Raw genomic sequence first — 8766 nt, 5'->3', positions numbered from 1 at the left:
GCCTCTACTCTGTGCTATTACTACAAGCTAGGATGAAAAGAGATGCATCAGTAGCAATTATAAAAGAAAATCATGCAATTCCACAAGTTTGCAATTAAGTTCAATTGAAATGCAAAAACACACATGCAAAAAGATAGAGGTAACAAACATTTCAGGTCCCAAAATTCCTCTTGGTGCAAACATGGTACATTTTTTTTTCTTTTTTTTTTTAAATATGGAACGCTTCACGAATTTGCGTGTCATCCTTGCGCAGGGGCCATGCTAATCTTCTCTGTATCGTTCCAATTTTAGTATATGTGCTGCCAAAGCGAGCACAACATGGTACATTTTTAAGAAGACAAATTACTTTGGACAGTCATGCTAATGAGATTTGAAACACTTTGCAGATTTAAGAACAAACACAAGTAAAAGATTTTCCTTTAAATATTTACTTAGGAGTAGAGACTAATTACATGTCTTTATGTCTAGTTCCTATGATATGTGAACAAGCAAGCTGGAGTTGAAGCCACGAAAAAGCGGTACAATACTGCCTAGCAAAGGAGATCTGTGAGAATCCAGAAAAGAATCCAGAGAAGGAAGAGCAGGGAAGCAGAAAAGCAAGAAGATACGGGGCAGAGTGAGGGGAGCGTCATCTTGACAGTTGTAGAGTTTCTAAAGAAATCCATTAGAGGTATCACCTATATTTCTATTGAGGCTCTATTTCCTAATGGAAGATTACAGTTCCTACACATTTCCCACCCCATGGTCCACTATACATTCCAGACTTTGAGACACACACACACACACACACACACACACACACACACACACACACACACCCTTGCTGTTCATTGTGTCTCTTAATAAAACCGTTTGAATGCACACTGTTACAAATCTGGGCAGGTGGAGGTTGAACAATCAGTGTGAGTTGGGGAATATTTGACACTGGGCTAGTCATATGTACACAATCAGTAAGCATGTGCTTTTTTATAAGCTATTTTTTTCTTATTATTTATTGGCAAAGTGATGTACAGAGAGGTTACAGTTTCATACATTAGGCCTTGGTTGCATTTCTTGTACTGTTTGTTACCTCCTCCCTCATTCCCCCCTCCTCCTCCCCCTTTCCCTTTCCCACCAAAAGTTGTTCAGTTGGTTTACATCAAATGGTTTTGCAAGTATTGCTTTTGGAGTCGTTTGTCTTTTTATCCTTTGTCTCTTAATTTTGATATTCCCTTTCCCTTCCCTAGTTCTTTTTTTTTCAAATTTTTATTATCAAACTGATGTACAGAGAGGTTACAGTTTCATACGTTAGGCATTGGATACATTTCTTGTACTGTTCACTTACACCAAACAGTTTTGCAAGTATTGCTTTTGTAGTTGTTTGTCTTTTTTTACCCTGTGTCTCTCAATTTTTGTATTCCCTTTCAATTTCCTACTACTTCTAATACCAGTATACACGGTTTCCAATATACTCAGATAAGATTACAGAGATAGTGTTTATTCATGAACTGAACCAAAAATATTTAACTGTCATCTCTATTTTTTACTGAGACATCTCCCACACCTTGAGTGGTAAATCACTATTATATAAAATAAACATATTTCACAGATAGATTCACTGTAAAGGAGAGCCCCTGCATGGTCAGTAAAGGGAAAGTTGATCCACAGGTTCTCTTGGTGGACAAGGATTTCTCTAAGGAGCAGCAGTTTCCCTTCCTCTGGGGAGTGATGGAAGGATTTGTACTTCTGTGTGGTTTCTAGGAGAAAAGGTAGGACTCTCACCAGGCTGCAGATAGATCCATGTTTTGTAGGGCATAAACACAGTACAATTTGATGAGTTGTCTTTAAGAAAATATATAAAGCTAGTGAGAAGGGTTTAGTAGGGGGAGGGGAACTGAAATGAAAGCTTCATTCACTTCAAGGTAAATCTACCTCTGCGTATAAGTCCATCAAAGCATAGGAGCCTTGTCTGAAAGACATATAAAAACATGATACTACCATGGACTATTCATCACCTCAAAACTGATAGAGAGTTTCTGGGATTATATCAAAATAAACCTTTTTATAAAGTCAATGTTTATTATTAATTTTCCAAATCACTTCCTATGCCCATTATGGACAACTTCTTTTCATTAAATGCATATTTGATATAAAATCATCTCATTATGTTACTGTAATCAGATAGGAGCTGTTTATATCATTACATTTAAATATACAAAAAGTCCCAATGTCAAGGTAAATATATAGAGAATGTTGAATTCCGGTTATGGTTGTTAAAACTTGATAAGAAACTGGTCTCTGATGACTCACGCTTGTAATCCTAGCTAATCAGGAGGCTGAAATCTGAGGATCTCAATTTGAAGCCAGCCCCCCAGTAGAAAATTCCATAAGACATTTATCTATAATTAGCTAGCAAAAATTTAGAAATGAAGGTATGGTTCAAGTGGTAGAAGTGAGTGAAGAAGCCAAGAAAGATCATGAGTTCAAGCCCCAGTGCAGCACAGGAAAATAAAGAAATAAATGAATAAACTTGACAAGAACATTCCTGAATTGTAAACATTGCTGTTATTAAATGTAAATTTTTAAAATTCTTCTAATAATGATACATGTGTCTGAGAAAGCAGACAATCCCTTTGCTGTCAGTAAGCTTTAGCTATTAATGAGCTTGCCTTCATCCATGCCTTTCTGTCAGTGGTGTACCTCGCCTTATAGTTTTCCACTGAGAATTCATACAACATCCAAAGATCATGAAAATGGATGTCAAGAAAACTAACAATAACAATTGTTGGAGGGGATGTGGCCAAAAGGGAACCCTACTTCATTGTTGGTGGGAATGTAAACTGGTTCAGCCACTCTGGCAAGCAGTATGGAGATTCCTCAAAAGGCTAAATATAGAACTCCCCTATGACCCAGCAGCCCCACTTTGGGGTATCTATCCAAAAGACCACAAACAAAATCACAGTAATGCCACCAGCACAACAATGTTCATCGCAGCACAATTTGTCATAGCTAGAATCTGGAACCAACCCAGATGCCCCTCAGTAGACGAATGGGTCAGGAAAATGTGGTACATATACACAATGGAATTTTAGGCCTCTATCAGAAAGAATGACATTGTCCCATTTGTAAGGAAATGGAAGGACTTGGAAAAAACTATACTAAGTGAAGTGAGCCAGACCCAAAGAAACATGGACTCTATGGTCTCCCTTATTGGGAATAATTAGTACAGGTTTAGGCAACTCATAGCAGAGCATCACAAGGCCCAATAGCTATACCCTTATGAACACCTAAGACGATGCTAAGTGAAATGAACTCCATGTGATGAAGACAATTGTTATATCACAGTTGTAACTACTTTCAACGTCCCATGTATATCTGTAGCTTCTACTATTGATGATGTTCTTGTATCACCTTCCTGTGGTTGTACCTACACTATCTCTGTAATCTTATCTGAGTATATTGGAAACCATGTATACTGGTATTGGAACTAGGAAATTGAAAGGGAATACCAAAATTGAGAGACACAGGGTAAAAAAAGACAAACAACTACAATAGCAATACTTGCAAAACTGTTTGGTGTGAGTGAACTGAACACCTCAGGGGGGGAAAGGGTAAGGGGGAGGGGGGAGGGGGGTATGAGGGACAAGGTAACAAACAGTACAAGAAATGTATCCAATGCCTAACGTATGAAACTGTAACCTCTCTGTACATCAGTTTGATAATAAAAATTTGAAAAAAAAAAACAAAACAAAAAACAAAATGCTTATGGTTCTATGTTGCTACAGAACACTGGATGCTAACTTGGTTCTCTTTCCCCCTTCTAGTAACAAGTTCATCTCTACTTTGGAGAACAATTCTTCCAATTCTCTTGCCTTCAAGGGCCTTGAAGAGAAGGTAGGTGACCTAGACCAGACCAAGTGAATTTCCTTTCCTTGGAGATTGCATCTGTCTGTAGCAGAATGAAAAACATATGGCAGCCAAGGGAGCTGGTTGTTTGCAAGGTCACTACTTGAGAGAATACACTGACAGTGATTTCCTTATCATTTTCTTGAACTGTCCTTCTGGAGACATAGAGATTCAGCCATGCCTCAGAAACCAGTAGAATCTAATCCTCAGAGCCCTTCTACAAAGTCCTCATAGTTTTCAGGCAAGTTCTCTTATGCTTAAGTTAGAAAGAACTAACCTCAGTTGGAAAGAACTGGGCTCTCTAGGTAGAAATTAGTATGTGCTAAAACATAGATTAGAGGGCTGGGGATATGGCCTAGTGGCAAGAGTGCTTGCCTCGTATACATGAGGCCCTGGGTTTGATTCCCCAGCACCACATATACAGAAAATGGCCAGAAGGGGCGCTGTGGCTCAAGTGGCTGAGTGCTAGCCTTGAGCAAAAAGAAGCCAGGGACAGTGCTCAGGCCCTGAGTCCAAGCCTCAGGACTGGCCAAAAAAAAAAAATAGATTAGAGGTTGATAGGGTCTCACTTCTCATTTTTCAGCTACATTCACTTCTCCCTGTACTGTTGGGGCTGCATCTGAGAGAATTCAAATACATTCTGAAAAGTCTCACCCCGCTCCTAATAGTCTTACATGTAAAATAAGATACTAACCCTGTCACATCATATCTAAAAATCAAACAACTTGGAGTCTGAAGAAGATAATATCTCAGAAACTCTCAGAGAAAATTCTTTGTTTCAAATGCTTATTAGGCCAGATAAATTTGGGGGTTTAAATTTCATCTTTTGTGGTTTTTAGACCTCACTAAGATTGTTCTTTCTTTAAGAACTAATTAGAAAGTTTGTCTAAGGAAAAATTCTTATTAAAGTATTAGTAAAAAGTAGTTAACTTTTAAATTAGTTAGAAAATATTTTGGCAAATTTGTATTTTTCTGTATTCAGATAATTTAAAAGAAATGAATCTTGAAAGATTGAAATTGGCAAATCAGAGAAGCCTAATTACTTTATCTACTTACGTGACAGAAACAAGTAGACAGATAATTTCTGGTACTTTCCAAGATCAGCATTTCCATGATGTTTTCTATATTAGCCTAAGAGGTTACCATAGGACAATCAACCCCCAGCAGAAAAAGTATGTCCTCTGTGGAATCTCTTTGAAAGCATCCCCAATTGCCCTTCTGCACCGAATCAGGCCAGAGGCTGAGCCGTCTTACTTTCCTGTCCAATACAGAAGTTATATTCAACACTGCTATTGGCTCTGCCTTCAGTATAAATTCACTAGAGTTAAATCAAATATATTTCATAGATGAAAGTACTTTTTTTTAGAAAGTGTAATTCAATGTCCAATGTGGATGTCCAGTGTGGTAGAGAGAAATACATATGAACTAGTAATAATTACATAATAACCTTTGATTTTGTTTCTAAATTTTGAATCATTTAAATTTTTAGGACAAGCTCTTCTTCTTCTTCTTTTTTTTTTTTTTTTGCAAGTCCTGGGGCTTGAACTCAGGACCTGAGCACTGTCCCTGAGCTTCTTTTTGCTCAAGGCTAACACTCTACCTCTTGAGCCATAGTGCCACTTCCAGCTTTTTCTGTTTATGTGGTGCTGAGGAATTGAACCCAGGGCTTCATGCATGCTAGGCAAGCATTCTACCACTGAGCCATATTCCTAGCCCATAGGGCAAGCTCTTCTAAGAAGCAGAAGCAAAGTGCCCTATACCTTTTAATCATACTAACTGAGGAGGCAAAAATAGAACCACCCTGATTTGAGGTTGGCCTGGGCTAAAGTGTGAGACACTGTCTGAACAGCAAAAAAAGAACTGAGGATGGCTCAAGTGGTAAAGCACTTACAACTGTGAGATCCTGAGTAAGGACTCCCAAAGCAGTTTATATAATCTTTTAGACTACCCATAAACCAATCTTTTTTTTAAATTTTTATTATCAAACTGATGTACAGAGAGGTTACAGTTTCATACGTTAGGCATTGGATACATTTCTTGTACTCTTTGTTACCTTGTCCCTCATACCCCCCTCCCCCCTCCCCCTTACCCTTTCCCCCCCTGAGGTGTTCAGTTCACTCACACCAAACAGTTTTGCAAGTATTGCTATTGTAGTTGTATGTCTTTTTTTTTTACCCCGTGTCTCTCAATTTTGGTATTCCCTTTCAATTTCCTAGTTCCAATACCAGTATACACGGTTTCCAATATACTCAGATAAGATTACAGAGATAGTGTAGGTACAACCACAGGAAGGTGATACAAGAACATCATCAATAGTAGAAGCTACAGATACACATGGGACGTTGAAAGTAGTTACAACTGTGATATAACAATTGTCTCCATCACATGGAATTCATTTCACTTAGCATCGTCTTAGGTGTTCATAAGGGTATAGCTATTGGGCCTTGTGATGCTCTGCTATGAGTTGCCTAAACCTGTACTAATTATTCCCAATAAGGGAGACCATAGAGTCCATGTTTCTTTGGGTCTGGCTCACTTCACTTAGTATAATTTTTTCCAAGTCCTTCCATTTCCTTACAAATGGGACAATGTCATTCTTTCTGATAGAGGCATAAAATTCCATTGTGTATATGTACCACATTTTCCTGATCCATTCGTCTACTGAGGGGCATCTGGGTTGGTTCCAGATTCTAGCTATGACAAATTGTGCTGCAATGAACATTGTTGTGCTGGTGGCATTACTGTGATTTTGTTTGTGGTCTTTTGGATAGATACCCCAAAGTGGGGCTGCTGGGTCATAGGGGAGTTCTATATTTAGCCTTTTGAGGAATCTCCATACTGCTTGCCAGAGTGGCTGAACCAGTTTACATTCCCACCAACAATGAAGTAGGGTTCCCTTTTGGCCACATCCCCTCCAACAATTGCCATAAACCAATCTTGATGCTGGAGTTAAAGAATGTGTGTTTTTAACACTTGTATTCATTTTTATTTATCTTATTTTCTTTATTTTTAACTAATACATAAAAACATAAAAGTACGTATTAATGAGTATTATGTGGATTGGGAGTATAGTCTAGTGGCAGAGTACTTGTCTTGTATACATGAAGCCCTGGGTTCGATTCCTCAGTACCACGTATATAGAAAAGACCAGAAGTGGATCTGTGGCTCAAATGGTAGAGTCCTAGTCTTGAGCAAAAAGAAGCCACGGACAGTACTCAGACCCTGAGTTCAAGCCCCAGGACTGGCAAAAGAAAAAAGAAGAAGAAGTAATGAGTATTATGTAATGCTATCTCTCTATATACATATATATATATATATATATACATGTACATATACATACATTATGTCATGCTTGGATCAGGTTAAACATATTTATTTTATTTGCAATAAATATTTTAAATAATTTTCAAAACTTTTTAAATGGACTATACACAACTGTTATTTATAGGCACCATACTATGTTACAGTACCCCAGAACATCTCACTTTTGCCTAATTGTAATATAGTACACATTGATTAACCTTTACCCCATTTCCCCCCATACCTCTAATCTTGTCCCTGACCTCTGAAAAACACCATTCTACACTCAACTTCCTGAAGACCAAAATTTTAGCTTCCCCATGTTAATGAGATAATGCGGTATTAATCTTTCTGTGCTTGACTTAAACTTAAATGATATTCAGTTCCACCCATGCTATCAGAAATGACAATATTTCATTCTTTTATTTCACAGAATAATATTCTAGTGTATGTCTATACCACATTTTCTTTATCCACCCATCAATTGATGGACACTAAGGTTGTTTTCATTTCTAGCACTTACAAACCACTATGGAACATTTACTAATATTGAGATTGTGGTGGTAATACATAGGATGCACTCAAAGAAAAATGCAAATCACATCCTTACTTACAGCCTCCGAGGCAAAGTAAAATACAAATTTTCTTTCTCTACAACATCAATGTGATTTATGAGATCAGAAAGTGACCTCAGAAAATGTCTCTCTTGTAACAGAGATGGTCCATGTTAACAGAGACAGTACACCTAGCCCTGGGAAAATCTTGTAGATCATTTTTCCATTGACATGAAGAGGTAAGGATTTGCCTTTTCATACCCCATATCTACCTGGCTGATAAGGGTCTCCATTTCTACTTTTGATTATGGTCTATAGATGGAGGTGAAAGTTGGAATTGTTATTATGTGTTTTCTACTAGGGGGTCAGACAAAGCTGAACAGGCATTATCTTTGCCCAATATATTAGCTTCTGGTGTTGGTCCTAACCCGATACTCACTGGAAGGTCAGCTGCCAGGCTCCTCTGCACAAGTATGGGCTCAGGCCATGTGATTGGTAGACATAGATGAGGTCCCCATACCACAAACTATGCTCACGTGACAGAAACCAGCAGATTCTCAAGGCTCTGCTGCTCTTCTTCATGTGGTCCCTCCATGCCTGTTCTTCTCACCAGGTGACCACAAAGCTGATGTGTCACAGCCATGAATGCTCCTCCAACACCACCCTGCAACAATGAACAGTGGGCCAAGGCTCTTTGTCATCAAGTGAAAGGAGTAGGTTTCTGTCCTTACAAACGAAATTTGCTGACATCTTGGTACAATCTGTACAACTGTTCTTCCCAGAAAGTAAGGACAAAGTGAACATCTGAAATTCATGTCTTCAAATTACAAGACTACTAAACAGCATGTGGCTTAGACCTAAATCCCAGTGAAGTTCCCATATTTTTTTCCAATAGAGAATCCTTGCTTGTTTTCTCAGAACACTCTCCCTTTTCTCATCATTGCTGACCTCACTTCAACCCAGATTGCTCAGCTCCAGATGTCTCTGTGGCATCTCCTGATAGTGTACAAGCTCTGGTAGTTTCTGT

The 8766-nt window shown here is 38.4% G+C and overlaps 1 non-coding gene across 1 annotated transcript; it reads right to left on the bottom strand.

The window, feature by feature from the left end:
- Nucleotides 1-208: 208 nt before the first annotated feature.
- Nucleotides 209-315, bottom strand: LOC125349834. The gene has a single exon (XR_007210631.1). It is a non-coding gene; the product is annotated as a U6 spliceosomal RNA (small nuclear RNA).
- Between the last annotated feature and the right edge of the window lie 8451 nt (nt 316-8766).

This window comes from Perognathus longimembris, chromosome 3, assembly GCF_023159225.1.
Source record: "Perognathus longimembris pacificus isolate PPM17 chromosome 3, ASM2315922v1, whole genome shotgun sequence".
Lineage (NCBI taxonomy): Eukaryota > Metazoa > Chordata > Mammalia > Rodentia > Heteromyidae > Perognathus > Perognathus longimembris.
Note: the sequence above shows the minus strand (reverse complement) of the source record. Positions and strands in the feature narration are given on the sequence as shown.